The sequence below is a fragment of the Theropithecus gelada genome, chromosome 18 (assembly GCF_003255815.1).
Source record: "Theropithecus gelada isolate Dixy chromosome 18, Tgel_1.0, whole genome shotgun sequence".
NCBI lineage: Eukaryota > Metazoa > Chordata > Mammalia > Primates > Cercopithecidae > Theropithecus > Theropithecus gelada.
The window spans coordinates 70,710,614-70,716,887 of record NC_037686.1 but is presented as its reverse complement, the minus strand read 5'-3'; positions in this window follow the sequence as shown (position 1 = coordinate 70,716,887).

Below are 6,274 nucleotides of genomic sequence, written 5' to 3'. Positions count from 1 at the left end.
GACGCAGGAGAAATGCTTGAACCGGAGGCAGGGGTTGCAGTGAGCCAAGATTGTGCCGCTGCACTCCAGCCTGTATGACAGCGTGAGACTGTCAAAAAGAAAAAAAGTACAGAGGAACATTAAAACGAAAGGGCCAGTTTGTCAATAGAAAGGATGATTCTGGTGGGAGGGGCAGAGTTGATTCACCTGCAGGAGAGCAGGGCACAGAGCAGGTGCTGGTCTCTAAGGTGAGTGCTCTCGTCCCAGGGTCACATCTGGGGAGATGAAGGAAAGGGAGTCAGAGCTGAGAGGCAGGTGTCTGAGGCCCCTCTCTGAGCATTTCACCCCAGCAGGAGCATGGAGGCTGAGACAAGAGAAACTGAAGTGCTGAGAGAGACCCCAGCTGGGGAAAGGCAGGCAGCCAAGGTCAAGGGCCTTCCCGCTCATCCTCCTGTGGGGCGTCGGGAGGGGCCAGTGCCATGGTGGGCCTCAGAGAACGTTACTTTCCACTCTTTGAGTATCACCTCTACTGTGCTTGGTCCACTCTTCATTCCAAGCAGCTAATTAAAAACACGAAATGAAGCTTCGTAGAGCACGTGGGCAAATATTCCACGCAGGCTGTAAGCACAGTTCCATTCAAATAAACAAGACCGTCTCTAGCCGGGAAGCTGCCTTCAAGAAACACATGGGAGCCAGCTCCAGGTCCACCATGCACCATCTGTTTGCGTAGCAAGGTGCCCTCTCACAGGGTGCTGGCTCTCAGCAGAGCCATCAGGGCACAGGGTGGAGCAGGACGGACTCCTCAGCGAGGCAGGGTCCTCCGGGAGCCCTCACACTCTGGGATGCCAAATGCCCGTGGATCTGATTCCTTCTTGAGGGTGGTCCATGTTTGAACCCTTGTCAACATTAAGGTTTGGTTTCTGAGTTTGTTTTTTCCTTTAAATGTCTTCTGGCCCTCCCACCCTCCTTTCCTCTGAAGGACCACTTCCACCTTGGGTGTATGTGAAGTCTGGAATCAGAAGTCACGTTTCCCTTTTGCAGCAAGTACAGAAAATAAATGCATAGAAAACCTGGTCATCTTGGTTGTTTAATCAGAGGGATCGTATTCATCTTGTTGCATTTAGTACAAGTGTTAGGACTACTGAAATGAGATATGATGTCATGTACAAGAGGAGGCAAAACTGTAGAAAGACCTATCTCCACACAAGGTAGCTTAGACCCACACATTTCTGTAGGGTTGAAACACAGGTGTTTGTGAACGCCTGCGAGGGGCCACGTTCTCACTCACTGGTTCTGTTTCTCAACAATGAGGAATGCCTAGGATGGGTGTCCCACTGGGGGTTCAGTTTGCAAAAAATAAAAACCCAAACCAAAGCAAACAAAGAAAAAACACACAACATTTTGAAGTTCCCTAGCAAGGACGGATTGGTTAAAAATCTCTAAAGAAGGTGCCATGTGGTCAGGCCCCTGGCCCCAGACACACTTCCACTCTTCCGGGCCCCAGGAATCTGCCCGCCTCCCACTGCCTCCCAGGCTCTGGCAAATTTCTGTTAGTTTTGCAGCTTTGATACTTTCAAAAGCCAGTCCTCTGTATAAGCAGCATAGTAGTTAATTGTGTATACAGTGTTTATCACTCAGGAATGGCAGGTGACGTTCATGGGGAGAATACAGCAATGAGTGATGGCTTTGGTGAGAACTCAGTATTTACTAAGGCAGGCAATGTTAACAACGGTGAGATTCGTAGGAAACATGCAGCACGTACTGGAGATGTGTGGAAAGCAGCGTGTCTAAAAGCAAGTGTGTGTGCCTGTGTGCTCCTGCATGTGTGTGAACAGAGACTGGGAATATGTACTTCTGAGTGTGTGTGCCTGTGTGCTCCTGTGTGTGTGTGAACGGAGACTGGGAATATGTTCTTCCACGTGTGTGCTCCTGCGTGTGTGTGAACAGAGACTGGGAATATTTACTTCCACGGATATGTGCCTGTGTGCTCCTGCGTGGGCATGAACGGAGACTGGGAGTATGTTCTTCCAACTAAAAGTAGGCATGTTAGAGTCATTTAGGTTTTTTTATATCTAAAGTATTATATTTTTGAAAATCGTGGTAGAAGGCCAGTCTACCTCCTTTTGTTCCTAAGAAAATTTTAAAAAGTCACATTTAGAGAGAAAAAAAGGAATTACTCTACGATTGTAAACTTCTTGCAAGACTATCTTAAGCTTCTTAAATTATCTTCTTGTAGATTTTGGATTCAACTTGGCCAAGAACAAAGCATGCTGAGCACCTGGCCTAAGTGCTGCCACAATGGGCAAAGAATGAAGCTGAAAGGACATCTGATGGCTCTAGTATTTCTTTTTGTCTGTTAAACGGTGCTCAGTCTATGGGAGCAATCAAGATTTTAATTACAAATTGCATACAATCACCTAACCTTGCACGTGTGTTTAAGCAGCAGTATTGCAATATTTACAGGACAAAGCAACACACAAACCAGTAAGGCTGGGGCGTGGTCCAAGTACACGCTCCAGTTGGATTTGAACTACTGTAGGGCGTGCAGAATCAGACAATGATAGTTTTAAAAACAGAAGATAAAAGAGTAGGGGTGTGACCAGCCTGAGTTTCAGAGCTCCTATCTGTGCAGGGGAGATGCTGTCATCTACCATGTTGGTTTACCTTGCAGGTGAGATGATGGCTGGCTCAGCACCTGCCATGTGCTGGGCTTAGAGACACTGGCTGAAAAAATTATTTAGAGAAGCTGCAATGTGGGGTTTCCCGGCTGGTGAGGGGAGACAGAGTGAGAACGGGTACACAAACCAGGCGTTGACATGGGCCTGGCGGTGCCCAGTGCTCTGATGAACAAGCCAGGTTAGGGGTAGAGAGGGGTGGGGGGCTGTGGTGGAGGCCTGGCCTGCAGCCGGTGCCCCCCTCCCGCCAGGTGAGCATCCCTTTTCTGCAGGCATTGCCCCAGTACCGAGCGTGGAGGGATTCCCACCTTGAGAGGGAGACAGACTCACCCAGGAAACAAGTCAGAGAGAAGCTGAGTTCCCCAGACCGTCGCTGTTCTCCCACGGTAAAAACGGTACTTGGTGACCTAGGAGTACTTTCATCAAACAACATCACTGCTGCGCGTTATCACTGGGTTGCTTTCCCTGTTGAGAGACTTGAAAGAATTCTACCCTCCAAATGCTCCTTCCTTGAAGGGGTCAGTTTTGCGCGGGCCTGGAGTTGCGCTCCTCTCCCGGCCACCCGCAGGGCCTCACGCCCCACCCGTCTGGTCTGTGTGCGCCGCCCCACTCGCCTCCTGGTAATCGCCACCTGCCTAACGGTGATGAGTCATCCACCTGGTGCCCCTGGCTGGGGCCTTCATTAAACAATTCCGTGCTGCGGTGCGGGGCCCCTTCCTAGGCCCCGTCTATACTGCAGGGAAATAACGCTGGCGATAAACCTGTTTTAAATAGAGTTGCTGCTCTTGGCTTCACTGAGCAGGGACACGTTTTATTTTTGTTAGGACAGAAAACGGCGTTAAATTGGTTTATTTATACGGGGTTGTGGCCAGCATGGAACAGGCACCTTAGACCAGTTCTCAGTGATGGAATGGAATTAAGGAATCTTGAGTCTGGCCAGCAATGTTCTGCAAAACGGTTTTAGTATTTTTATCTTATTTTTCAAATATCAGATACTCTTTTAAGAAGCAGCAGAAAGCACAAAACCATCAAGTAAGATGGCAAATTAGAACGACCCTTTGTCCAACTTGGTCAAACACACGTTATGAGTGAAAAAACGCAGCATGTAATTCCACAAACACACATCCAGGAGAGACGATCTGAGAGCCCATTTGGAGGAAGGAATAGTATATAAAATGCCAAATTTGATGCGAGAATATGGGACATGTAACTGTGGAAATGTCCTAGTTTTTAAATGAGTAAAAACCACGGAACTAACCAACTTTCTAAAGAGACAGCTTTTTATTCTGGAAACTTACAAAGGCAAATAGGTTTGTTGAGCTGCTTTCCATCACACGGAGGGAACCAGAACCGAACAGAACCAAAGAATTCCTGGAAGGGCCCAGTGGCATCTGCTCCAGTCCCGGTGAGGGCCCTGACATGCTGCCATTCTTGTTCTCTTCCTCGTGCCTAGATGTGACTTCACATGGATGCCAAGGGTAGCAGGCAGGGCTCATCGAGGTGCTACAATAAATACCTCTCTGAACAGGGCAGCTTAGGACACATTTGCAAACATCCCGTAAATGTCATTACACTGTAGTAGGATTAAAAACATTGGATTCTGCCGTGACCTTTCCACAGAGGAAGCAAGTTTAACCCTGAAGCAAAAGGTATATTGAGAATTGCCTGTCTCTTACTCTGGAGCTCTCTGCACTCCAGCAAACATATAGAATTATTTTTTCCTAATTTTTTGTGACTTCAAAGTTAATTACTTCAGGGTAGTTTAAAATGGCATATTCTGACTCCAAATTATGTTGGTTAAATATTGTATTTCCACCACTGCATCTTCAACCTTGAACCACCGAGCCTCAGCATTTGTGAATCCAACGATCTGGCAGTGGTGTGTGCTCAGGGAAGCTGGCTGAGGAAGACATCATAGCACGCGAATGAGTAAATTAATATTTAAAAACATGCAGCGCCGTTAACCTGATGTTCTTGTTGACTCACAAGTTGATCGGCAACTTTTAGAAACTAGATCCTTACCAAGTTCACGCAGACAGGCTTTGTTTATTTGCTTTTCCAAAGCTTGTGCCGAGAGCTAAGATGCAGAGGTTGTGGTAGTGTGAAAACAAACTCAAATTTCCAAAAGGAGAAAGACAGAAAAAAAAAACCACAAAAGCTCCCCAAACAATGGCGCTTCTTGTGACAGCAACTCTCTCTGAACAGCCTCGAGTGTTTAACATATTGAAACAGTTCATCTTCCTTCAATGAACTTTAATAACTCTGCCAGGTAGGAAGCTGCGCTCCATACTTCTTCATGTTGTCTCTTCCCTTCAACATATCTACACTGATGTGCTCATCTGGCCAACTTTACGGCTGTGGTGTCGGAGCCCCGCGCACTCCGTTATTACCGTCATCAATAACCTGTCCTGCCCTCTCGCCTCCATTTCTCACGCCTTCCTGGTAGCCTTCAACACCTAATAAGAGCCTTTTCCCACGACCACTGATCAATACACACGCGCACCTGTTCCCTTTCCTAAGCGCGCCCTTCTAAAGTAACGTGACAAGGGGGCAAATATGATTTTGACGGGATCGTGTCAAGGGACAAGAAAACCTAGCTGGAAAATTTTCCTTTGGGGCCAATTTATACAGATAACCAATTTTCACACTTAGGGTTAATCACTTCTGTCTTTGTTCTCTAGCCAGGATCCATCGAAATAAAAACAAGCCTTCCTGGTATTATGCTAACTCAATATCACTTTTAACAATTCTGCTTTTTATACATATGTCTAAAAATTAATGAATTATAATAGAAATATAATAGAGACTATATCATAGAAATGTCAATGTGAAATATGTCCTAAAATGTTCATAAATATATATCTACCCTCATTACTAATTTTTGTAGTTCAAATTTGTTTTTAAATATTAACATTTTTATCTTAGGATAATAATTGCTTTTTATCTTGGAATTATTTTGAGGCATGCATTGCAAATTTTATGAGCAGCCAAAGTGTCGTCCCTGTCTTTATGTGCACCAACACATACACAAAAACAGTGTGACTTCTTCTCGGCAATTTGACATCATCCAAAATGGTTATCCTATGTACAGACACGATTATGTGTGTTAGAAACACTTCAGTCCAAATCTTAACAGTTGACAACTTTAACCCTTAGCATGACATTATTAAGGAAATACCAAAGCAGTCAAATACGTTGTGATTTCTTCATCAAATTGACGCATGAGACCAAGGACAAAGTGAAATAACATTTTGGTAGGCGCAGGCGTGTAGCTTAATATCATGCTGGTTGCAGCAGCTCTAAGTTAGAGACTGTATTCCAAAATTCCATAACAATGTCTAGGAATATAGTTGAACTGCTATTGTGCCAATCCCATATGTTTGAGGGCTGTGTGTGTACATTTAATACAGGAATGCATAAGTTCCATGCTATCACTGGCATTGTGGAATTTTGCACACCTTTTATTTTTAAACTAATATTTGTGAAAATAACAATATCAAATGTCAAATAATTAAAATGCAAAGTGCATTTTTATAATAGAGAAATGGCAACATGGTTGGTTGTAACTTTTCCAAGTATGTCCTACGTATTTGTGGGTGTATTTTCTCCTACAAATTATA